The following is a 19453-nucleotide window of genomic DNA, read 5'->3' as shown; positions in this document are numbered from 1 at the left end:
AGGCAAACTTTCTGCAAAGGGGCAGATAGTAAATACTTTAGGTTTCGCAGGTCATACAGTCTCTGCTACTCAACTCTGCTGTTATGGTAGATAAGGAGCCACAGACAATAAGTAACTGCAGTACATGGCTTGTGTGGCAATGAAACTTTATTTATAAAAATAGGCAGTGGGCCAGATTTGGCCCACGAACTGTAGTTGGCTGATTCCTGTTTTAAGCCATGCTGTAGGCATCCAGTGAACGTTTGCATAACCATGAAAAGATATATAGAAGATATAATGCTTTGGTTAAGCTTTGATGAATGGAGAGAACTTGAATATGAAGGAAAACCAGGGATAAGGTAAAATTAACTATTTCTATGAGATACTGAAGAAATCAGGCCCTCAAGAGTTTCCAATAGAGGATTTTGGATAGGGGTAAAAACTTGAAATACGACAGGTATGTGTAGGGTTGTTTTAGGAAGAGTCCTGATAGACAAATAAAGAAGTTTAAATGTAAGACAATGGGAATTTGGGAACCCTTGATAGTTTTTGAGCTGGAAAATTATGGCATGCAAATATTTTTCAAATCACTGAGTAAGTTCAAGATTGGCCTCAGGCTATGCGCGCATGCAAAGCAGAGCTCCTGAGTGCTGTCCCCACTGGATAAAAAACTTGGCCTTGTCTCTGCCAGCAAGTGGTCATGATGCCACCTGCTCCCACACACAGTTGTCACCTCACACATAACTGGGCCCAGATTCACAGAAGATTCCAGTTGTCCATTAGGGTGTGGGCCTGGCTTCCCTAAAGCATTGGACAATTTTGCCTTCCCGTCTTCTGTGAGGCGGCCCCTGTCTCCATCTCTTCCCCTGTTCCCTCCTCCACCGCCTCCACCCTAGAGCCCTCCTGCTGCTGTGAATCACATGTTGTAACAAATGAGTTACCAAAGGTTCCAACAAGCTGCTCATCATTGTCCCCAGCAGGAGAAAAGCAGCCCCGACCTGGAGCTGGGACCTTGTTAAGAGTTTGTAATGAGCTGACGGGAAGCTATTTCTGCCTGATTAGAATCCTAATGCGCTGCTGACTAGGTGAGTAGGAGAAGGGCTTCCAGCTTTCTCGCCAGCACTCCCACCCCTCTCCCTGCTCCAAGCAGAGCTCCAGGCAGGAAATGGTTCTTTGCCAGCAGTTAAGACCATAAAGAACAAACACAAAGCAGCCCCAGAAACTCCCTGCCCATCCTTCTTCTCCTCCTGAACAGGATACCTCCATCTTCCTCATTTTTCTGAGCACACCAACCTCTGCCACCTGCTAACATCCTAATGAGGCCACCTGGACCTATCCATAATTGGTCACAGGTGCCCCCACAGGTCCTGGCAAGGTCCTCACTCAGAGAGAGATGGAAAAGCAGGAGAACACAGCATCCAACTAGTCACTGGAAAGATGAGGCCACAGGGCCAAGTTCCCACAGTGACCAGTCGTAGCAAAGTCTCCAATGCAAAGAATTTCCCTCAGGTTCAATTCAGAGAATATTTTGATATCCCCATTTTCTTCCAGTTGACTGGCTTTAGAAAGCATCTGGATTAGTTCCAGAGTGAACTGATTCACCACAACAATGATTTTTAAGAAGGAAAATGAAAACTCACAACATATTTTGGGGGTAGTTCACGGTTCAATAAAAAAATAATATTTGGGTTCAGTTTGGGATTCAGGTTGTACTTATGTTCAAGTGCCTGTGTCGGAGGAAGTTGGATTTTTGAAAGCATAAGAGCTTTTCATGTAGTCCTGGGTTATGGATTCAGATAAAAGAAGACATTTTGAGGTGACAGAAAAAGAAAGTATTCCCAGATTGGGTAAACCCCCCTTGGGGTGCCTATGGGGTACAGTCCGGTCTGGCTCCTCTGCTTGACAAGGGCAGCTCCCATGTCATTCCAAAGGGATCCCCATCACTACCAGGAAGTCCCTTTGCTGTACCCTCCACAAAAGTAGGTTCCCATTCCAGGCTAAATCACAAAACATGAGGCCTTTTGCTCCCACCAAGCAAATCACACCAAAGCAGGTCTTCTCAACATTGACTGTACGTTGTTACCACCAGGGGATCTTCCAAAAATGCTGATGCCAGGGTCTGCCCCCCCGACCCCAGAGATTCTGACTCAACTGGCCTGGAGTATAGCTAGGGTATTGAGACTTTCTAGTATACAGCTAGAGCAGAGAACCACTGGTCTAGAGTAATGCTTCTCAGACTTCCATGTGTATGTGAATATCCTGGGATCTTGTTAATCCTGGGATCTTGATTCACTAGATCTGAAATGGGCCTGAGATTCTGCATTTCAGCCTCCAGGGGATGCCCGTGCTGCTGGTGCATGGACCATTTTGAGTAGAAAGGATCTAACGTATCATCCTGAAGTGCTATAACATTTATTGGACATTACATTTTCCAGGACTCTGTCAACTGTCATCAATAGAAACCCCACTCAAATTGGAATAATAAAAAGGAGGAATTTATAAGTACAAATAAATGGGAAATCCAAGGGTGGGACTGGCTTTTGGCATGGCTGCATCTAGGAGCTCAAATTATGTCCCTAGGACCTTCTGCTGCTATTCTGCCTTCCCTTGAGTTTGCTCCATTTTCAGGCAGGCTCTCTCCATGTGGCAACAAAGATGGTCCAGGCAGTCACACAGGCAGCGACGCCAGAGAAAGGAGTCTGCCCCTCTCTCCCTCACCATCCATATTGGTCCTTGAAAAGGATTTGCTTTCCCCAGCTTGGGTCATAAGCCCACTGCAGGTCAGGGACTGGTCACCTGAAACACAGGTATTGGGGAGTGACAGTTTCTTAAAGGAAGGGAGGCAGAGCAAACCACAAAGGAACCAATGACCCGCATGAGCACCATAGTTATGCACCAGAAGTTTCTTCAGCTTCCACTACCACCCCCCCTTCTCTTGCCATGAGCTCTCACCCACCATTACACTGCTCCTCACAAATGGGCTAAGATCCTCCCTATTACTCAACAATTTCTCCCTTACAGATTCACTCTGGTCAGATGCTAGCATCCAGGGTGAGCAAGAGCCAAAAAAGGAGTGCTGACATCTCCCACTTCCTCCACCCCTACCAACCTCCACAGCCAAGAGAAGAAGACGACCAAGGAACACACAGTGTTCTAGAAATGGAAAGAATATTCAGAGATCAATCCCTCCATTTCACAGATGAGAACACTGAGGCTCAGGGTGGCTGAATAACTTGTCCAAGAGCACTCAGGCAAAGTCTGGTTTTCTGACTCCAGTCCTGACTTTATGATATTTATATTGTCCCCCCTGAGATCAGAACCAGTGCAGTCTAGGCGTTGGACCTCCTTGGGGCTTAAAAACTACTTTTCACTAAGGGCACCCATGTGGTTCAGTCAGTTAAGCATCCAACTCTCGATTTTGACTCAGGTCATGATCTCATGGTTCATGAGTTCGAGCCCCATGTTGGGCTATGCACTGACCGTGTGAAGCCTGCTTGGGATTCCCTCCCTCTCCTCTCTCTGCCCCTCACCACCTCACATGTGTGTGTACTTTCTTTAATAAATAAATAAATAAACTTAAAAAAATATTTTTGGCTAAAAGGGAAAGGTAGGATGGAGATATCTCTGCATCCACAGGCACAGACAGGTTTCCAGCCCACTGCTATGTCTACAACTTCTCAGGAACCAGCATGTATGAGATGTGTGCGCTTGCCCACAGGGTTCTGCGTGCACAGTAGGAAGAAGTAAATTCAGGTGCCCAGTGGCTTTGGGTTCTGAGCATCCAGCAAGGAGGAAACACCAGCAGAATCTATTCAAAACAACCCCTCAGGCTCCTGAAAGGGAAACTGACAGTTTATCACCCCTCAATATCATTTACAATGTTATATTTTATTCCTAAGAATAGCTAATATACATAATGTTTAATATGTGGCAGATCCATTCTAATTTAATTTACATTAATTAACTCATTTAATCCTCACAAAGACTCTATGAGATCGCAACAGTTATTATTCCCATTCTACAGGTGACAAAATTGGAAAGCACACAGAGGCGGGAGGGGTTGGTGCTAAAAGATGTGATGAATTAACTTTCAAAGCATTTTCCTTTCAGGGGGCACATATCTGCCCCTCAGCTGCAGGAACAGTAAAAGCACTACCACTGCGATTCTACAGGCAGAGAAATTTAGGGCCAGAGAAGGTACAAGATTTCCTAAGGCCTCACACCTGTCTTAGCATCTGCAACCAGGCCAGCCTTCTGCCCCCTAGAAGTTGCTGCTGCTCTTTGCCACAAGGGGGCACCCATGCCCTGGGCCCCCATCTCCTGAGTCAGAAACCTCCCCACCTAACCCGGGCAATTTAAGGCAGGAGGGCATCATGGAAGGCGTAGAAGGTGCCTGGGCAAGAAGAAGGAGGATTTTTGTAAGTCAAGAGCCTAAAGAAAAAGATTCATTGAATCTTTGCTAAACACGTACTAGGTGTGCAAGCATGAGGCCAAAGCACATCACTCACATCATTTCTTCACTTCTCACGCTGAAAGGTGGGCATTCAGATTTCAGTGCCACAGGCAAGGAAGCCGCAAATATGAATCAGCTTGTCTAAGGTCACAGCAGCAGTAGCATAGCAGAGCGAGTTGTGTGCCTCTCTCGCTAACGGAACAGCCAGCACCCTGGTAGCTTCAGATCAAAAGTGGTGGGAGTATTTACACCATGGAAATGGGCAAACACCTTGGAGAGCCCACTATTAGACATTTCCCGGCACAGCATGGCACAGCCGGTGAGAGAAGGAAGGGCTGGGCCTTGAACCCACGTCTCTCTCACTCCTAAGCTTGGGCTTTTAGCCACTGTGCTACCCTCAGCATGGCTCAGTATAACTAGTGCCCGCAGGCTCAGAAAGGACTGCTTTTCAAAGACAACCAACTGGCTGCCTTCAGACCAAATATGGCATCAGCTCTTAGTCTCTCTGTGCCTCCATGTGTTCATTTGTAAGATGGGGATCGTAATAATATCTATCTCCTAGGGTGGCTGGACAAATTAATATACAGGAAGCTCTCAGAGTAGTATCTGGCACAACTGTTAGGTTTCATTTGTTAGGACTACACAGTGTTTAAAATGTTTAACCAAAAATATTAATTGGTTGCCAACATTTTCAAATCACATTTTTTGTGTAAAAGTCCCGATATCTAGGCTGTTTAGAAAAATTGTAGGATCTGACCTCACTTTACCATGTGACAATTACCAGCTGGAACCAGACCACAGCTTCCCCCTCCCTCCCTCCCTCCCTCCCTCCCTCCCTGGATTATGCTCTTTGAGGAACCGCTCTTACTTCACTTACCCTCCACCTACCCAGACAGCACCCATCGTCTTCAGAGTTTGAGACCCCTGCCCTCTCTCCTTAAAATGCACAGAGTGAATGTGCTAGAATGGATGACCTTCCAGCCACATGATCATCTGCTATTACACCCTCTTAAAGCTGAGGAAGCAGGTCTCAGGGATGCTAACCGTGCCTAACTCCGTGTTGGAAGGGCAGGGACTCAGAGCCCAGGCCTTCTGGTTCCTAATTCAACACCCACAACCCACTTCTGAGCCAGAGCCTGACCTCAGAAGCAGCTTGGGAAGCTCTCACAATATTGGGAGTGAGGTGAGGTACGGTGCGATGAGGGCTCTACATCCTTCCTTGTTTCCTGGACATGGTGGGATGCAGGAGATGTGGCTCTCAGAGTAGGGTTGCCTGATAAAATCCAGGATTCCAATTAAGTTTGAATTTCAGATAACTTTCAGATAAATGACCATATTTTTACTATAAGTATATCCCATGTATTATTTGGGACATACTTACACTTTACAAATTTGTCAAACTTCAGATAATGAATACTTTTAGTATAAGCATGTTTCAAATAATGAATGAGACATACTTACACACACACACACACACACACACACACACACACACACACAAAGTTCCTTTATCTGAAATTCAAATTTAACTGGTACTTTTATTTGGTAAGTGCTGCAACGCTAAAAAGTCCCTGGCCTCTGCCAGCCCAGCCCCAAGGAAGCCAGAGAAGGGAAAAGAGGAGTAGGAAGCCCTCACACCGGGGCTGCGGGGGACGACAGCAAAACAGCCAACCCACCACCGCACACACCTGCACCAACAGTTAAAAACTTTGTCTTCCCTACATTTATTTTACAAGTCAGTACTGTTTTTATTAGCTAATGTGAGCAAGTGCTGGGTCTTCCAAAAGTCGTCACCCACGGCTTCATTTCTGCGGTCACCAGGGAACTGACCCGAGGCATCTGAAACAGAGGGGCTGGTTGCCATTTGGGGGTGTGGGGGAGGGGGCAGTGGCGGTGGCTTCCTATGGGAAACCCGCAGCAGGACCAAGACCCGGACTGGGCTGCACTCTCGGGCCCTTGACGCCCTCCGAGCCCCAGCTGCGCACCCCCTGGACAGCGCCCTCCCCTGCCGGGAGCTGCCACACCGCCCCAGGGTCGGCTGTGTGCGAGGAGGACTCGCCGCCCGCCGCCCCTCCGCTGGCAGACTGGCCGCCCTCGCCCAGGCCGAGACTGCGCCAGCCTGTGCGGCCCTAATGATCCGTGACCGCGCAGACACCGGCTCCTGGCCTCCCCCAGCGGCTGGCTGCGCTGCTCGACCTTCCTCTGCAAACCCAAGGGCCTGGGTCGGGGGAGGGCAGCAGGCTGGGGGTCCTTCCCCATCCCTGGCCTCCAATAGGGGGCAGGCGATTGGCTCCCTGCAGGCACCTGCCCAGGTGAGGTGGGCCAAGGACACGCATGAGGACACACACACACACACACACACACACACACACACACACACAATCTCGGCCCTGGCTGGGGCCCAGGCGTGCATTCTACCAATCCACCCCCCTCCCTGGGTTAATAATGATCAGGCCCGAGGCTGTGCCAGCTGTTCCAGGTGGAAGGCAGCAGCACCATTGAGACGCTGTGTGAACCCCATCCCCCAACTCCTAAAACCCCAGGTTGCCGGCAAACAAGGAAGCAGAGGGTCCCAGGGCAAATTTCCCATGGGAGGGGGTGGTGCCCCTACCCCATACACAGAGGCAGAGAGATGGGAGCTGGCTGCTCCAGGGAGGGGCTGTCCTGCCTCTAAACTGTCAGGCCTCTCCCAAGTTTGCCTCACCTCCACCCCCACCTTCCCCCTCCTGGTCTAGCCATCACTCAGCTAACCCTGTTTGTTTTCTGCTTTGCGCTTCTCACTGTCTGACGTTATATATATTTGTTTGTTACTGCCTCTCCCTTGTTATGGCCGTTCTCATTCACTGCTATGGTCCCAGCACCTGCAGCAGTACCCGACCCGCGAGACTCTTAATAACCTTGGTGGACACCGTGATAGAAATCGCCTCAGCTGAAGAGAGCTGCTTGGCCCAGAATCACACAGGCCCTTCCCAGGGGGGCCCATGGGCTGATGGAGGTGCAGCTTCTGGGCCCCACCCAGGATAGCAGCGGAGGGCAGGTATAACTCCAAGGGGTACGTGGGGTTGGCCGAGGGCATCGGTGGTCCTCCCTGTGCCCCATTCCTGCATCTCTGCCCTCCTTTCCACAGGTGTTGGTCGAGGGACACTCCTTAAACAGCCCACTCCACAATCTTAGCCTCAGAGTCACTTGCCAGGAAGCCAAACCACAACAATAAGCATTTGTGGAAAGAAAGAGGAGAGACAGGGAGAAAGAAAAAGCTTTGACCCTTTACTGTTAATCATTTTCCACCTCCAAAGAGGACCTCAGATTTACCTACTTCCCTCCGCATGCAATGCCACCACCGTAATCAAAGCCAGCACCCTCTGTCGTTTGGAACCCCCGTTTTGTCTTTGCAGCAGACACAGTTGGTACTCACCCCAGACCCTCTCAGCCTCCTCCGGGCTCATCTGCAGCTGGGAGGTGGGGGTGGGCTTGCAGCCCTCCCCCCCACCCCAGGGCTTCCTTCCATAGCACAATAGCTTGCTCAGCCCTTGAGCTGGGCAGCAGGCAGTGTTAGGGATTTAACGCCCAAGGGACCCTCCTCAACCAATGAGAACAAGACTCATTGATAAGTAACCCCCCCCTTGGGAAGACAATACCCACAAGACTCCTCTGAGGCCCCCACAAAATTCAGCCTCTCTTCCCAGGCCCACAGTGGTGCCCCATTCATCAACACCCCCCCCTCTATTTACTAGCTTTTCCCTTTTCTTCTCAGTTACCCCATTCCCTCACTTGTGCTCCCCAAATAAAGTGCTCGCCACTCCACACAGAGCCTCTCCTTTCTCATTACACCTGTCACCAGATTTGTCTCTTCCAACATCATGCCCACTCCACAAGCACAAGACAATGCCCATTGCTCTCTCCTGTGCCTTTGGCACTGTGCTTGGTACCTAGTGAATGAACCAATAAATGAATGAGTGAGTGAATGAATGAATGAATGAATGACCTAATGGCACCATTGTCATGAAGGAAAGGTAAGAGGAGAAATGCAAAACTCATCCTTGTGCATGGGCAGAGAAAGGCAGATGAGATATTTTTCACAGTAACCAGTACTGGTGACTGAGATGACAGTAAATTTTGGAGTCCTAGTCCATCAGATAGCAGCAAGAATGTCCCCGAGGTCAGGAGAGAATGGCAGGGGGCACACACAATGAGATGCAAAAAAGGCAGTCCACCAAAACCAAACTATTTATTTCTCCTTTACCATCTCCCAGCCACAGAAAGGCAGAAATGGAAGGTATCTCAGGAAACATCTATCCTCTTAACACACAGGTGAGGAAACCAAAACCCAGAGAGGCGCTTTCTAGTGAAGGTCCTATGATTAGTGACAAGCCTCCAAATGCTGAACTCACTGCCCATTGTTTGTTAAAATCAGAGACTCAGGCTGGTCCATTCCAGGCTGTAGGCTCAGATTCCCACAGCACTGTCCTCAACTTGAGCAGCTCATTGTCCAGGAGAGATGGCTTTCAGGCTCTATATCAGCAATCAGTGATGTGTAGGATGCCTATACCCCTGTCCTTGTAGCCTGGTACTGCCACATTTCCTTTCTCCCTCCAAAGGACTGCTCTGGGGAGACCACCCAGACTCCACCTTTCTAGAATTTGTGCTTTAGACTCCAACAACCCTTCCCAGGATTGAACTTTTGCTTTACTCCTGCATGTTCAGGACTCCTCAAAGAAGCTCAGTGCTCCCAGGTGCTCTGTGCATCTGGAAATGACTCAGTAAAGGCAAGCCTCCCCTAATGGACACTTACTAGGCTCTGCCCACCCATTTTGGGGTCTGTCCTAGCATCAAACCTCATCCCAAGCTGAACAGCAAATGGTCAGTGACAACTGGGTAACATCCCACCTAAAATCTTTTTATACCTGATCTTCAACATATCAGAAGAATAAGCAAACATACAGAAAAAATGATAGCTCACATTTATCAAAGGCTTATTATGTGCCAAGACCCATGTTAAGCATTATATCAGTTTTAATATAACAATTGTATGAGGTGGAAAGTTTTATTATAAACCCCATTTACTTATAAAGAAACTGAGGCTCAGTGAAGTCAAGTGACTTGCCCAAGACCACACAACTAGTAAGTGACAGAACTGGAACTCAAGCCCAGGTCCATCCAACCCCAAGCTCTCAGTTTCCTCCCATCACCAAACCACTCACCCTTTGCCAGAGATCAGCCAGGACCTAGACACCAAAAGAGAGGCCAAGTGTGTGCCAGGCACCAACATCTCTTTAGAAGATGGGTGTCCCAGAGCCAATAGATTATCAAAGGATGGTGAGGCCTGATGATACACAGGTAAGGAGAAGTGGTGACTATCACATATGGCCCTATGCTGACCTCTGAGCTTTGTTCTGGGGCCCAGAGCAAAATGTGAGACTTGAGAGCCCTCAGCCCCCTTCTCTGTACCATCCATCCCCTTTCCAGCAGCCTTACCCCAAATCCCTTACCTCCCCAGCCACACACAACTGACACCACTCCAGCACTATATAGAGAAGTGACTAGGGAGTTAGGGGCGCGTTATCCTTCAAGAGCATGCAGTTTTAAAGTGGATGCAGAAGGAGGCAATACTAAAAGGAAGAGTTGATTCCCTATCTTAGAATGTCCCCATCAGTTGTAAGGTGATTTTCACTACTGGCAGTGAAAATACTAAAATTTGTGGATTAGGTAGGTTTTGGAAAACTGGAATAAATTCAGGACCTTTCTTAAAACCACACCACAGTGACTTGAACGTGATATGTATGTATTCTTGATGGAAGAGAGAGGATGGCATGGCAGTTGGTTCACTGGTAAGTGCATGACTCACAACCCATTCTGAATATGGCACAATCCAAGTGAATAATCAGGACCGCTATATTATTAGTAATGTGGCATTTAGGAATTGTTACAGCACTTTACTTTCTTCCAGGTTTTTTTAGACTATATCAAAACCTGAGTATCCCCAGGGAATATACTCCCTGACACGGGAATATCATCCATCATGAACACAACAGCTAGGAAAAGAAGCTCGAAAGAAACTGCAGGCTCAAAAGGGCACTTTGCTGAGACAATAGGAAGGTGTGACAGCTTGTAAGATGCTCCCTGTGTTCATTCAAGAAGGTATCCAAACACTGCATCCCCCATGAACTCTTCTTCCACCAATGTGAGAGAACTGTCTGGTCCAAGGCCAGAGCCCTCCCAGGGCCAGGGGTGTCTACCTGCTCCAGTCTGCTCAGCTGCCATACAAAATGCCACAGACTGAACATCTTAAGCCATAGACTTTTATTTCTCAGGGTTCTAGAGGCTTGGGAAGTTCAAGATCAAGGTGCAGCAGATGGGGTTCCTGGTGAGGACTCTTTCTGGCTTACAGATAACCACCTACTTGCTATGTCCTCACGTGGCTTTTCCTTGGTGTGTGCAAGTGGAGAGAAAGAGAGAGATGTCTCTCTGGTGGATAAGGCCACCAATTCCATCATGAGGGCCTTACCCTCATGACCTCATCTAACTCCAATTATCTCCCAAAGATGCCAGCTCCAAATAACGTCAGTTTGGGGGTTAGGGCTTCAACATAGGGATTGGGGAGGCAGGGCGGAACACAAACATTCATTCCATAACACCAGTGATGGGAGTGATCTGTATAAAAGCTGGTCCTCAGGTGACTGCTGCAAAAACTGGATCATTCATTCATTCATTCATTCATCAAACTAATATTTTTTAGTACTTACTATATACTAGGCATATACTGATATTAATTAGCACTTATATCAGTGTTCTGTAGTGAGGTTCCAATGTTGATTCAAGTAAATCTAGTTCCTGTCTTCATAAAGATAATAGTCTTCAAAATCTGACAACCAGAATCTACGGAAAAGAGAGCACCAGATGTCAGCATAGGTCTGTACAGAGTTCATCGATTCATTCAATATTCAGTGAGTATGACTATAAGCTGGACACAAGAAGAAAACACACATGCTCTCTGCTGTCAGAGAGCTCACAGCCTATGACATAGAAGCAGGTTGCAAACACACTGTGGTTAAGTTCTACAGAGTTGAATCATGACATATGCATGTAACATTTGTGCATGCAATTATACAGCAAAAAAAAAGAAAGAAAATCAGATAAACAATACAGTGCTTCACCCACCATTCCTCCCATTAAGCAATGCCCCAGCACTGGCATGAAGTAGGATGTGAAACTAGTGTACCTTCCATGTATTCCACTTGCCTTTATCTCTCTTGGTGTGATCATTGCCTGCTTGACTGACATTTGTTCACTATTAAAAAGCCACATTTTTCTTCACTCAAGGCCCCTAAACTCAAGCCAGCCACTTCATCTGGTCATCAGCCACAGAAGCGGGATCAGTTTCATCATAGGGTGGGCCAGACTACTTTTTTATTTTTTTAATATATTTATTGTTGCCATATAGTTGACATATAATACTATATTTGTTTCAGGTGTACAGCATAATGATTCCACAATTCTGTACATTACTCAGGGTTCACCGTGGTAAGTATAGTGGGCTGGACTTGTTGTGGGCTGTGATGCACTTTGTAAGCTGCCCAGACAGTTAATCATTCAAGCCGGGACACCACTGAAAGTGAAGTCAGGCAATGTTGATAATTACACCAGAATAAGAGGCATAAAGCAAGACTGTACTGAGCAATCCAGGAATATGACATCACTATCTACAGGTGACTTTCAGGGATTTTTTTTCAATCTGAAAAGAGGTTTTTTTTATAACAAACAATATGTTTTGTCATACAGGTATTAAGAGGTGAATCACTGGAATCTACCCCCAAAACCAAGAGCACACTATACACACTATGCTAGCCAACTTGACAACAAATTATAGTTTAAAAAAGAATGTTTTCTAGCTTTAATTTTACTTATTTTAAAATAGATTAAAGTTCACAATGATTATTCAAAAAGAACACAGAGAAAAGTCTCTCTCTGACTCCTGTCCTCAGCCACTTAGTTGCCTGTACAGGAACTGGCAGCCTATATATAAATACATACACGTGTGTGTGTGTGTGTGTGTGTGTGTGTGTGTGTGTGTACATATGTATGTACAACTACATTTTACACAAATAAACATTCACACTGCTCTGTACTTATTTTTTTCTCTTCACAGTACAGTTTAGAGATAATTTCATATCGATATGACAAGCTTCCTCCCAATTTACAATGCTTACTATCTCACTGTATGGATGCACATAATTTATCTAACCAGCCTCCATTGATGGACATATAGACTATGTCCCATCTTCTGCTGCAATGAATGACCTTGACCATACATCATTGTGTATATGTGCCAGTATATCTGTAGAATAAATTCCTGGAAATAGAACTGCTGAGACAAAGGGCATATCAACTCAGATTCTGTTTGGTTGCTCATAACAGAAAAGCCAAAATAATGGTCACTTAAACAAGATAGAGATTTATTTCTCCCTTGAATAAAAGGAGTCTGGCAGTGGGCCATCCATTTGCCATGGGCTCCCAAGTGTCAAGAGGGACCAGGATTCTATCTTTCTGCTGTGCCATTCTCCATTCAAAGCTTATACAACTATGGAGGCCTTCTTTCAGTAAAAGAATACAAAATTACACATACCCATTTAGAGTGAGAAAAAAATAATATATACAAATTCTTAAAAGCTGAAATAACACAAACATCACAACATCTGGGAAAAACAATATAACCTCTCAACCACCCACCGTATCTTTATAATAGGTTTTTTTCCTCACTTTTTTTTTTTTTTTTTTTTTTGGCTACATGATCTTTGATCACTTCATCACAGGACAAGATTTTATAATACCTCCTGGAAAATAAATAAAAAGATAATTGAATTTTTCCTTCAGCACAGCTTGTTAAAATTTACCATTGTTGTTGATAGTTGAAATGCATAAAACATGTGACACATACTATTTCTAGTACTACTACAGATTTTGCCCTACAAATATAGGAATTCTGATAAAGTCTATGATTCACAATGCCCATCAAAAAAAAAAATACCTGGTGTGTTTATCAATGTATAAGCTAAGTTATTGAGCATGTTCCCAATAGGAGAAAGTTCCCATTTTATGTGGCATCAGTGAATACCAAATTCTCCACCTGCAATTTTGTATATCTCTTTAAGTGGGAGAATATTACACAGACTAGCTTCTGGCTCCATACATTTTAACCTTTTTTCCTCTTCCACTACCAAAGATTTCTGATGCTGGGCATAGGACTCGTTCACATTGGGATATGACTTGGTATCCAAAGCAGGGGGAGCCGGCCCAGTGACCAGCAGAGGTGTTCATGGAAGCCATTCCCACAAAAGGATGACGAGCAAATGACTGCAAACCACAGAAGCATGTCCAGTTAAACACCAACTAAATGCAACCCCAGTTCCTCTTCTTCCTGGCTGGGTCCTCCAAATTCCCATGACCATTCCAATGCCAGTCAACCCAAGGGAAAGTGTGACACAAGGAAAAGCAGAATAGAAATAGACAGCAGGCTGAGCCATTTGCAGTTAGAATATGTTACTTCTGCAAAGATGGTCACAAGAGCACCTGACCATGTGAACATGCTAAGGCTCTGCAGGGCAATGCCTGTGCAAGTGAAGGGCTCTGAAGGCTCAGCTCCCTTACCTGCATGGTAAAGTGCCCCTGGCCAGCAAGGTTCTGGATTCAGACTGATCAATCGCACACTCATGATTTGGAAGATTGAAGGGAGGCAAACGCGCTTGTTCTTTTGCCACTGGCACTTGCTGGGGCATCTGTTTCAGCATTCACGACTTTTTGCACTGGCTATAAGGCTCCACATTGTGCAGTCCATCCATCACCCACTTTGGATCTCCAGGCTGGATAGGGCAGCTGGGTAGGTCCAGGAAGAGCTTTCACCTGCTCTTTGTTTCAATGTAATGTCAGTTCTGGTCTCACACATGCAGGAAAGAAAAGAATACAATGAACACCTACCTATGTACTATCCCACCCAGTTTCAGCCATCATTAATATTTTGTCATTTTTGCCTCATAATTGAATCATTTTATGGTAAATTAAAAAGACCATGAGAGTTCACCCTTAAATACATATTTCCAAAGAGTAGGGACAGTTCTTCAATTAACAAGACCAATAACATCCCTAATTAAAGTAGCAATAATTCACTAATACCACCTAAAACTCACTTCATATTCAAATTTCTACAACTGTCCTAAAAATACATTTTAGAGTTGTTTCTTTGAAACAAGGATCCAATAGGTTCATGCAATGTATTTGTTCGTTATGCCTCTTAAGTGTTGTCTTATTTGGAACAATCCCCCTCATGACATTGACTCTTTGAAGAGATCAGGCCTGCTGTCATGTAGAATGTCCCACATTCTAAATACATCTATTTCCTTAGGCTGTTGTTTAGTTATCCCTGGTATTTCCTGTAAAATGAGGTAGATCAAAAGGCTTGGAGGTTTTTCAGGTCAGATTTATTGAGGTATAATTTATATATTGTAAACATCATCCTTTTTACTTTACAGTTCTTTGCATTTTGACAAATGCAAACAGTCATGTAATCTAAAAGCTTGGTTTGATTCAGATTTTACACCACTGGTCAAAATAGTTTACAGTGATGCTGTGAACTTTCCATTGAACTTCTTATCACATCCTTAGGTAATGTCTAGTTGTCCCACTATTAATGATACTAATTTTGAACATTGGGTTCCTGTAGCTTTCTGATCTCTGAACATGTATTAGTTTTCTATTGCTGTGCAACAAATTACTACAAACTTAGAGACTTAAAGCAACACCTACTTATTAACTCAGTTCTGCAGGTGGGAAGTCAGGTATGGCATTGCTACGTTCTCTGCTCAGGGTACCACAAGGCTAAAATCAAGGTGTCAGCAGGCTCCATTCTCATCTGAGGCCTAGGCTCCTCTTCTAACCTCATTGAAGTTGTTGGTGGAATTCAGTTCTGACTGATCTTGATTGTCAAGGGAAAATAAGACTGATGCTACTCAGTGGTGACCTGAGAGGCATATGTCTGGAATGACAGGATTCCTTGGGATACCTACTTGTCCATTAGGAAAAGTTAATGGAAAACTATAGTAACCAAATACAGGCAGAATCACCAAGAGAGTACATCCTTCAGGAAAGCAGGCTTGGATCATTCCACCAGATAGAATACCCTGAATAGCTGAATGCTGGCTGAGGGCAAAAGGAATAGGAATAGATGGCAGAGGCAGGAAGTTATAATGACCAAAATGTAGTAAACATGCATATATATTCTTCCTGGTTTTGTTAAGTATTTTCTTCCTCTTTCCTCCCCCTGTTATTTTACATAAGGGGTGTTAGTGGCAGCTGACCTTATAATGTAGTCTTTAGAATATCAGATGGATTGTGACTGAACTAGAAGGGGAAAAAAACATTCAGCCAGAGATGGGCACTGTGACTGACGACAGAGTGGCTACCTTCTTGTTTGCATTATTTTGTGTAACTATGCTTTCTTTTAGAGGGAAGCATGTTGTTGAATTGTTGCTTCTGGAAATTTAAATATGGACAAAAGGGTACATACGGATGCTGGGAAGCCAAAGGGCTGGATCATATGAGATGCTATCTACTGTCATTCAGCACCCCTTTCAATGCCCTCCTATACTCTCCCACAGGGAGATATGATACAGAACACAGGGGTTAGAAACTCAGGAACTACACTTCCCAGATTTTCTTCCCAACTGGAAGTTGGGTTTGGTTTCCCAAACAATCAGTTTTTGCCAATGAAGTGTGTTCACAGTGAAACACAAAAGACTAAAGGGATAGAAGCTGTTCTTAATCTGGTTCTGATGGCAGCCAACACACATAGGCTTTGGCCACTGTGAGTTTTGCAATAGTAAGCCTATCACTGGCTTCAGGGCTACAAGGCAGCTGTGACTTTAGTTGTGACTTCCTAGTCTCTGGATGGCAGCTTGGGGCAGTGTGACCAAAAAAAGAGAAAAAAAATCATTGCATAATCCTATCATCCTAAATTTGGTTCTTTTAGTCCATCCAGTGGACGCCATCATCTAAGTCCCTTTATTAAATCCCTTTCTGCTTGAAATACCTCAAGTCATTCTGATTCCCTGAAGACTGATAAACTCTTCCATAGTGTTTATACTAATTTGCAATTCTATCGGCAAAGTTGGAAACTGCCACTTTTTCTCATAGCCTAAGCAACACAGTGTATTACTAAACTCTTTGTCTTCTGACTAATCTCTTAGGTGGAAAAGGTATCTTAGTGCAATTTAGTTTGCATTTCATTCATTCAGTGACAATGAACATCTTTCCGTGTGTTTAGAAACCATGAGGATAGGGGCACCTGGGTGGCTAGTTGGTTAAGCATCTGACTCTTGATTTTTGGCTCAGGTCATGATCTCAACGTTTGTGAGTTCAAGCCCCGCATCAGGCTCTGTCTCCCTTTCTCTCTATCCCTCCCCTGCTTGTGCTCTCTCTCTCTCTCAAAAATAAATAAACATTTTTTTAGGGGCACCTGGATGGCTCAGTCGGTTAAGCGTCTGACTTCAGCTCGGGTCATGATCTCACAGTTTGTGAGTTTGAGCCCCACGTCAGGCTCTGTGCTAACAGCTCAGAGCCTGAAGCCTGCTTCAGATTGTGTCTTCCTCTCTCTCTTTCTGCCTCTTCCTTACTAATGCTCTGTCTCTCTCTCTCTCTCTTAAAAATAAACATTAAAAAAATATTAAATAAACTTTTTTTTAAAGAAGCCATGAGGATTGCTTTCTCTGTGCATTGTGCCACTAGCTTGCTGTCACACAGCTGCAACCTCAAGGCTTGGACCCCAGGGCCCCTAATCACACCAGGTCACCAAAGACCTCCACGTTGCCAAATCCAGTTGTCAACCTTTGATTCTTTAATTTATACTACTAGCAACATTTAACAAAAATGGCCATGCCTCTTCTTTGAGACACTTGCTGTCCTTGGCCTCCAGAGCTCATACTGTCCTCCTTTTCCTAACTCACACTTCTTTTTGTATGTTCCATCTCATCTCCCCAGCTCTGTACTATCTGGTTGCCTTGGGCCTCTCAGGCCTCATGCCTTCTTGGTTGATACCCAATCATCTATGATCTTGCCCAGGCTCATGACTTTCAACATTTCTACACTGAGGGTCCCAAATTTATATCTCTAGCTCCAACCTCTCCTACTCGAAATGACCACTTGATGTTTAAAAGTCATTTCAGACTAACTATGTCCAAACCAAACTCAACTCCTCCCTTACAAAAAAATAGAAACTTTGGGGCACCTGGGTGGCTCAGTCGGTTAAGTGTCTGACTTTGACTCAGGTCATGACCTCATGGTTTGTGAGTTTGAGCCCCACATCAGGTTCTGGGCTCCCTCTCTCTCTGCTCTTCCCCCCCCCCAAAAATAAATAAACATTAAAAAAAAATAGAACCTTCGCCTCCCACTGTTCTCAGTTAATAGCACAGCACCTTCTCACCAGCCACCCAGGCCACAAACCAGGCAAAAACCAGGACTCCTTGATTCCTCTCCCCCATTACTCCTCATCCAATCCTTGGCAACCTACTGGGTCTACTTTAAAGGTCTATCCAGAACAGGATGTTTGCAGTCCTATCATGGGTCCTAGCTTATTGTAGTGGCCTCCAAATGATCTCCCTGCTTTCACTTTTGCCCCCTACCAACTACTCACAGCCTCCCTGCCAAAATTATTCCTCTAAAACATAAGTCACATATGGGGCACCTGGGTGACTCAGTGGGTTAAGCATCTGACTTCGGCTCAGGTCACGATCTCACTGTTTGTGAGTTTCAGCCCCCCGTTGGGCTCTGTGCTGACAGCAGAGCCTGGAACCTCCTTCGGATTCTGTGTCTCACTCTCTCTCTCTCTCTTCCTCCCCCGCTCGTGCTCTGTCTTTATCTCCCCAAAATAAATAGAGATTAAAAAAAAAAAAAAAACATATGTCACATCCAGTCACTCTAGTCAAAACACCCCACTGGATTCCCATATTACTCTAAGTACCTTCCAGCTCTTACAATAGCCTACCAAGCCCTTCTTGATCTGCCCTCCTGGCTAACAAGTCTCCAATCTTACTGCTACTGCTTTCCCTTTCCTATTCTCCACTCCAGCTATACAAGCCTCCTTGTACCTCAGATCCACCAAGCACATGCCAGCCTCAGGGCTTTTGCACTTGCTGTTCCCTCTGCCTGGAATGATCTCCTAGAAGGCCAAGCTGCCAGCTCCCTCACCTCTTAGGGGTTCAAATGCCATCTCATTGAGGAGGCCCTTCTTATTTAACCTAGTTGCTTCTGCCCTCCCTCCAGGAATTCCCACCCCCTCTTCCTGCTTTCTCATCACAGCATGACAAGATTTGAGCCCCTGTCCTCCAACACCACAACCTCTCACTTCCCAACAGGGTTTGTAAGCTCTGTGAGAATGAGGATTTCAGGCTATTTTATTCTTTGCTAAATCCCTAGCACCTAGAATGGTGCTTGACACATAACAGACACTCTGTAAGTATCTACATGAATAAATGAATGAATAAAGCTAATATATAGCCTAAAGGACACTCATGTAAACAGAACCAGGAGATGTAGCTTTGGGAAGCCATGGGAGTGGATGAAATTACCTTGGAGGGAGGAGGTAAAGCTACAGACGGGAGATATGAACTCACAAGCCGTGCAAAGTGTCTAACCTGGAGATGAAGAGTTTAGTGAGAACAGGATGAAAATGCTGCAGAGCAGGTGACAGTTAAGAGTAACAGCCAACGCATAAAACACGTCAGGCACCCTATATGTATTAAATTACAACAACCCGATGTGTTCAATACCGTTACTATTCCTAATTTTACAGACAACTAAATGAGTACAAAAGGTTTAAGGACTTGCCCGGGGTCGTTTGGCAAAACTGGGGTCTGAAGCTGGGCTTTAGTCTTTGTGTTTTTACTATGACTTCTTTGATGAGAGCTGATCAGGACTGTACCAAGTTTGTGGACGATCCCATCTCCAGTCTCCATCTCTGTGCTCACCACGAAATAT

At 45.3% G+C, this 19453-nt stretch overlaps 1 long non-coding RNA gene across 2 annotated transcripts in view; it reads right to left on the bottom strand.

Moving 5' to 3' along the window:
• Window positions 1-19453, bottom strand: part of LOC113601402 (uncharacterized) — a 59298-nt gene that overhangs the window by 34366 nt on the left and 5479 nt on the right. Inside the window, exons 2-3 of one of the 2 annotated variants that reach the window (XR_008299564.1) lie at window positions 14078-14358; window positions 11176-11308 (exon numbers count right to left, since the gene is read on the bottom strand). This is a non-coding gene — a long non-coding RNA (uncharacterized LOC113601402). Of the gene's footprint in view, window positions 1-11175; window positions 11309-14077; window positions 16854-19453 lie in introns of those variants that run through there. The other variant, XR_003422653.2, reaches the window with a different exon arrangement.

Source organism: Acinonyx jubatus, chromosome B3 (assembly GCF_027475565.1).
Source record: "Acinonyx jubatus isolate Ajub_Pintada_27869175 chromosome B3, VMU_Ajub_asm_v1.0, whole genome shotgun sequence".
NCBI lineage: Eukaryota > Metazoa > Chordata > Mammalia > Carnivora > Felidae > Acinonyx > Acinonyx jubatus.
The sequence above is the reverse complement of the archived record's forward strand: the minus strand, read 5'-3'. Positions and strand labels throughout refer to the sequence as shown.